Source organism: Mastomys coucha, unplaced genomic scaffold, assembly GCF_008632895.1.
Source record: "Mastomys coucha isolate ucsf_1 unplaced genomic scaffold, UCSF_Mcou_1 pScaffold15, whole genome shotgun sequence".
NCBI classification, from domain to species: Eukaryota; Metazoa; Chordata; class Mammalia; order Rodentia; family Muridae; genus Mastomys; species Mastomys coucha.
The window spans coordinates 86,548,660-86,555,937 of record NW_022196897.1 but is presented as its reverse complement, the minus strand read 5'-3'; the positions used below and the strand labels follow the sequence as shown (position 1 = coordinate 86,555,937).

The 7,278-nt window shown below is 37.6% G+C and overlaps 1 long non-coding RNA gene across 1 annotated transcript in view; it reads left to right on the top strand.

Moving 5' to 3' along the window:
* Positions 1-273: 273 nt before the first annotated feature.
* The window catches only part of LOC116090544, a 19,692-nt gene continuing 12,687 nt past the window's right edge, over positions 274-7,278 (top strand). Inside the window, exon 1 of the long non-coding RNA XR_004118723.1 lies at positions 274-522. This is a non-coding gene — a long non-coding RNA (uncharacterized LOC116090544). The remainder of the gene's footprint in view (positions 523-7,278) is intronic.

The following is a 7,278-nucleotide window of genomic DNA, read 5'->3' as shown; positions in this document are numbered from 1 at the left end:
CCTGGAACTCACTCTGTAGACCAGGTTGGCCTCGAACTCAGAAATCCGCATGCCTCTGCCTCCCAAGTGCTGGGATTAAAGGCGTGTGCCATCACTGCCCTGCGAGAAGAGATGGCTCAGCCATTAAAGGCTAGGCTCACAACCAAAAATATAAGAGAAAACCATTCTTATGGAAGAGGGTAAGAGTCCCGGTCAACTGCAACCTCCTTTAGAAATTCCTTCAGAATCCATTGCTATAGATTCCAAGACAGTTGCTTCAGTTGAAATGTTCTGGACCCCATGGGTTGTTTGGCAATGTCTACTATCACAAAATGGGTGGAAGGCAGGGGTGTTGTCGAGTATTCCACACTTCATAGGGCAGTCTACTGTGACAAGAAGTAGCTCTGCCCTTACAGGCTAATAGTTCCTAAGATGAGAGTCTTTTCTTTGGAGGAATACAACTAATTCCCAGTGCACTGACTGATGACCGAGAGACCTGAGATGTGAAGACACTTGCAGACTCATAGGTTTTACTTGTTCAAGGTAAATATTTGTAAATTGATTAAATGTGCTAATCAGTTTGTAATTACATTTGTAATTAGCACCACTGTTCTTCTTAAGGTGCACTCCCTAGAGTTCCTTCCTGAAACGTACTATAATTTATCAAAGTCCTGCTTATAATTACAAATTCAAACTTTCAAAATCTCCCATATGTGCTCCAACTGTGTTTAACATAAAGTCCAGGGCAGAGAACTGTCAAGGAAACACTTTATGAAGGGATAAATGGATCAATGATATCATCAGTAAGGAAAGTCGGCAGCATAGAAAAAACATGAGGATTAAAAATCTCTGAACGAGACGCATTTTTTTTTTATGCAGATTCCAAGACAAATGTTTTATTTGCAAGCTATTGGGTTAAACGATGACAGACTTCAAGGATAAATTGCAATACCTGAATCTCCCAGTTGGGGGAGCCCAGTCACTAATTCAAAGTGTTTCTTAAGCGTTTATTGCAAAGTTCTTCAAAACCTTTCATAGAAGAGGAAAGGTTGTTTTCTCGTTTTGATTTGTTTGTAACAGCCATATATTGATAATTTAAAACAACGTCACGATGATTTTATAGTTCTAGACCAACATGGGAGACTTGTGTGTTTCCTTTATATATAATCACATAGCACACTTTAGATTCCGAGTTGAGCAAGAAGATAGGAGTCCTCTGACTTGTTGAAAGTTCAGCTCGGGATGAGGTGGTTATGATAAATTCAAAAACTATGTTTTTGAAGGTGCCCTAGCAAACCCTCCTCTTCTACTTTCTGATACTACTTCCACAAAACAGGCATTTGCTTAACGTTACTAGCCAATGGGTTGGGCTTGAAAATACCATTCCTTTAGATTTGATGGATAATCCCCTTTTGTAACGACATCCACCCCATGCCCACCGATGCACTAAGGGGCAGCAGCTCTCTTCAGAGCAATCCCCAGAAATGGAATGGCTTATATCAGTTCCGCTTTGTAAGCCTCCAATGACCAGGAAGTGCTCTGTCCCTGTAGAGCGCCTTGCCTGTGTGTTTAGTGGTCTGATCTCAGTGAGTTTCCCATCTGGGTTTTGAAGGCTTGACTCTCAGTCTGTCTCTGTAAACACGGAGGAGCTACTCAGTGCTGAGTACCAGATAGCACCAGCCGTAGTTGTAAGGAGTCAGCATTATGAATATCCTGCTCACTGGTGAAACGAGAAGTTTACTGGTGACTCCATTTAGCTTCTATGAATTCTAAGTCTCCAAGCCCAGCTATTTATTTGAAGAAATACTGACACAGAAGGATAAACATGGAAAACTGCATTACAAACTTGGATGTGATTCCCTACTCCCTGCCCTACATTTCTTTATGTTCTTGACCTCTAAATGCTACTTTTTTTCCAGATAACCAAAGTTTATACCTATATACTTATGAAGAAAAAAACATGCACAAAAAATCACCTTATACCTTACAAAATGGTATATGGCTATTTATATGATTGTGTTTAAAATCAATTTAATACTAGGATGAAGGAGGTGAAAATTAAAGAGGTTAGATCATTCTGAACACTATTTTGGGAAACAACTGAGAGGTTAGAGTCTGATGAGGTACCCCTAACAAGCAGATGGGTACTGTAGTTAAGTGCAGACTGCCTATAGGAAAACAGAAGATATCCACCCCCCCACACCCTACCCGAGGAAAATGGAGGTAGAGATTATTCTGCAAATAAAAAGTTTCACCTAATATATTCAAAAAGGCTTTGTTTGCATTAGGTATTAACTTTAATGAGGCAAGTTAGAACTAACAAAGTATGCAAATGCTATAATTGAGCTATTTGTATAGTTGACAGTGAAGTGAGATAACAGAAAAAACAGTTCAGAAATTTCTCAATCCAGAGATTTTTTTTTTTCTAAATAAGCAGTAGAGAGAAAATGACTCCTTGGTTTGATCTCAGGTAGTTTGACCTGCGCAAACTTTAGCTCCTTAATTTATACAGCAAAGTGGTTTCTGAAATGATCTTTAATAAGCTCCCAAGCTGATATTGTTTCCAACCTTTATTATTTAGAATTTCCCCATCTTAGTGAGTAATTTTGCTTCAGTTCTGTACTTGTGCTGAGAATAGAAGAAGGGAAAATCACCACATTTGTGTCACTGTCTCATGTGAGCCATGCTTCAGTTATAGATCTCTAGGAATTAGTGGTGCTGGGCATGGATTTAACCCTGTCTGCAAGACTTTGTGATATGGAAGTGTTTACCCCTCATCTGCTCCAGAGTTAAGAAAGGCACACTGACTCTGGTCAGTGTTTTCTTTCTTAAAAGGCTCCCTCAGGGAACTGAGCTCCTACACCTGTTGTGGGGTCTCCAGACCGCTTGGATCATAGAAGAGGGCATTGTGAATAGAGGGTATTTTCTACTGGCCGAGTGGAATCTGGCATCTTGCTAAGGCACACTTCTGTAGAGTTATTGATATGCAGTCTGCAGGCAACAGTGCACAGGATGATCTCAGTCTTGGCAGAGGGAAGGGGAACTAGGAGTCATCTGACCCAGACCAACTGGTTGCTCACTGAAAGGACAGAGGGCAGCCTGAGGGATGCTCTTGTTTTCTTTCAGCTTAACAGCTCAGGAGAGGGAAATTCATATTCATTCCCTACCCCTCTCTCCTTGCTTTCCCTCCTAGTTCCTGTGGCCTTTGCCTGGTGCCTTTTCTTTCTGTCCCTTCTTGGGCAGGGTAACCTTAGTTTTTTTTTTTTTTTTCCTAGAGAATTTTTTTCCCCAGCTTTTCATCGATGTTTCTTCTGATCTGTTCCCCGTGAATGAATTTTATGCTCTGCTTCTTTAGGGCTTAAAATCCTTTTTTCAACTGTTCTAACCTCTTTAACATTTCAGTTCTCACTTAAGCGTTCTGCCTTTCAGGAGCATTGTCTTTGAAACAGGCTTCAAGTGACTATTTTGGAAGTCAAATACCGCATAGTGACACTTTGCGTCTCTGCCTTCCTCCTCTGACAATCCTGATTCTTCCTGAGGCAATGGCTGTCTCTACTGAATAGCAACTGGTACAAAAAAAGTAAAAAAGTAAAAAAAGCATGGGCCGCAGACTGACACAGATTTGAAAGCCTTTCCTCACAGCCACCAAGCTGCCTGGCTGATCTTCCAGGCACACAATTCACCAATTGTGACAGGTACCTTTCTAATTTATTGAATGCACTGAAATTGTATGACATCCTGTTGTTCTGTACATATTTACAGCAACATCATTACTGTGTTTAGGCAAATTAACTTATTCATCACCTATCAAGTTACCTAGAAAAAATTCTTTTTTGTGTGTAGGTAGCAAAGGCACCTAAAACATACATCCTTAGAAAAAATTTTGTAAGGAATATAAAACAAATAATGGTAAGGCTCAGGCTGAAAATTCGCTTTCTGGCTTTGGATACCCCACACTACTCCAAGTTTGTACACCTTTATCTACTGTCCTTTGTTTTATGAGCTCCCCCGCCACCCAATTCACCATAATCACTGTTTATCTCTGTTCACTTTTCCTTTTTGTATTCCACATACGAGTGAGATGATGCAGGCCTTTGCTTTCTGTGTCTGGATTACCTCATTGCACAGTGAATGTCCTTCAAGGTCGTTTACTCTGTTGTAAAGGGTATTTCTGTTTTCAAAGGCTGACTAACATTCCAGAGTGTATAGATGCACCTTATTTGTCCATCTGTATGCCCACACTCTCTTAGGGTGTTCCTATAGCTTCACTGTTGTGAGCAAGGCTGCAAGTGGATATGAGAAGACAGATGCCCCATAAAGATGCTGATTCCATCTCATTTTGTGGACATGTATTAGTAGGATGCCTGGTCACATGGAACTCTATTTTTTGTGGTTTAAAGAACCCACATTTTGTTATCCACACTGGCTGTGCTAATTGATCATCTCACCAAAGTCACACTGGGTTTCCTTTTCTTCATACCCTTAATGACACCAGTATCTTTTGTCTCTTTGATAATGGCCATTCTGACAGCTATGAAGAGGTATCTCATTGTAGCTTTGACTTGCATTTCTTCGATAGTTAGGATGATGAGCAAGATTACAAATACATGATAGCAATTTTCATATCTCTTCTGTAAAAAATGTCCATTGTTCATGCTGTAGATTAAACTGAAGGCCAACAGAAAGTGTTCTATCACTGAGGTATACAGCTTAGTGCATTTAAATATGAATTTTACTATTGAGCGGTATGAGTTCCTCATGAAATTTGTATTTTAGCCACTTATCAGATATATCATTTTTTTTGTTTGTTTTTTTGAGACAGGGTTTCTCTGTGTAGCCCTGGCTGTCCTGGAGCTCACTCTGTAGACCAGGCTGGCCTCGAACTCAGAAATCCGCCTGCCTCTGCCTCTCAAGTGCTAGGATTAAAGGCGTGTGCCACCACTGCCCGGCCAGATATATAATTTTTAATATTACACATGATTTTAGAGGTCCTACTGGGTGCCAAAGATATGGAAAGGTCTTCAAAGAACAAGGCGCATGTGCTGCTCAAGAAGTTACACACACACACACACACACACACACATACATCTATATGATAGAAGAAATATTTCTGGAAAAGTAAATATTCAGTAAGAGTTAGATGTAAATAAACTTCAATTCCCTCTTACTTCAGTTAACCCTACAATACATCTATGAATCAAATATATTCTGCTGTTTTATTTTATAAATCATTTATTTTCACATGTCGGACTTTGCTTAAGACAAAATATGTTCATATCAATGTACATGACAAGTATGTATTCTCTGTACCATATCTTATAGTTTATCCTTAAGAAAAGCTGTGTTATACTTTCTTCTTTAGGGGTACAAGCATCACAGATTCCCTTCAAAATGACTTGATCACTGTACTGCAGACAACAGTGATGATAAATTGTCTCAGTACAATGTACATTAGTCATATAATCTTTGAAATATTATTGAAAATAAGTTTTTCCAATTGATTTTCAGTTTTGCTTGGAACTCTTACTACCAGCATTAGTGCTGTCTATGTCTATGGCTGTATTGACAAAACAACTCAACCTTGAACTTGGACCTAGTCCCAGAATATGATTTCAGTTCTTTTCCAGATAATTTAATCATTGAACAGGTTCTGAAATTTCTGAAGTCCCCTTAAATATGAAGACATTTCTTTTTGCACATAATAAAAATAGATTTACCAGTGTGTAGCTAATAAAATTTCTAACTTATTACAATCTTAAATTATAAATATGACTGAATAATTAATTATATCATATTTATAAGTCAAACCATTACTGCCAACATAAAGGCATTCAGTGTTTGGAATGGGTATAAAAGCACAGATTCATGAGGCAAGGCGTTCGTTTATAGAACAAGTACTTGCTAAACAAGTCCATGTAGTACCATGGACTTTTAGGCTACAGGAACCAGGTAGGAAACGGAACAGATTCTGTTGTTGTGGAGCTGATGAAAATAAGGAAGCTCAGTCAGGAGCTACTTTATGGTCTTCCAGGCAAAGAGTAGTTTTGCAGCACTGTCTGTCTTAGGGTTTTACTTTATTCTTTCCAGTTCAGTTTCTTATGGTAAAAAAACAAAAACAAACAAACAAACAAACAAACAAAAAACTGTCAAAGGATTGTTTCCTGATAAACATGTGTCTTATAAAATCTAATATGTGAAAAGTTTTTTCTTGAATTTGAGTCAATAAGTGAATTGAATGAATATTTATCTGTTCATACTCTATTAACTGAAAAAATGTGGGGCTAGGTTGATAAATAGACTATTTTACAAAGAAGTATTTCTCTTGCCTTGTTGCACCCAGAAATATGAACATGTCTACCTTCAAGAACTTAATAGTTTAGTAGCAAAGAAGTGAACTACTTGAATACCATATCCTTTAGATATTTTCTTGCATATGAACAATAAATATCTGATCAAAGCATAATAGGCATACAGGCAAATATATAGACCATAAAATGCTTCAGAAATATTTTCTTAAATATATTTTATTTTCTTTCTAGTGTGCAATAGAGAGAAATTAGCTTTCCTTTTGCTAGGTGTCTAGTTTCATGATAGAGGCAGAGTAAATCTAGTAACTAAAGACTGGTTGACATAAGATCATCTATATTTCTTCAAATTTGAAACTTGAAAACTTTTATAAGGAAATAAATTCATGTAGAAATAGTTATGAAATATAATTTGTACTTTATTGACTAAATAATCACGGGTCAGTGCCGTGGGTCATTGGATAGGACCTAGTGGTTCTTGACAGGAAATGTAGCTAGGACAGACTACCCAGACTTTTGCTTTTCATTCTTCATTTTCAGATACAAGACTGTCTTTCATGGATAAGAGAGACAGGCTACAACATGCATTTAAGTCCCATTGCACAGGAAGTCAGAAACTCTTTTAATGAGGTCTTACTTTTTGTACTATTTCCTCAAAGTTATTTGTCTTAGAATAGTCTACAAGTCACAGCATCATACTATACATTAAATTGTTTTGGACCTCAAAGATTTAACTGTAATTCTTTTATTTCTGACTTGAAAAATGGGGCTCTTCATTAGTATTGTTGGTAGTTTATAATTTTCATTAATTTTTATATAAAGCTAACAGCATAACTTTGATCTTTATCATACAACTCACAATGAGTTATCTTCATCCTCAACTTGACTGCATTTAGAGTTAAGTAGGAGACATGGGTTTAGGTCCATTTTTTTTTTAATTTCTTTATTTATATGCGAATTTCTCCATTCCCAGTTTCCCCTCCAAAAAACAAAA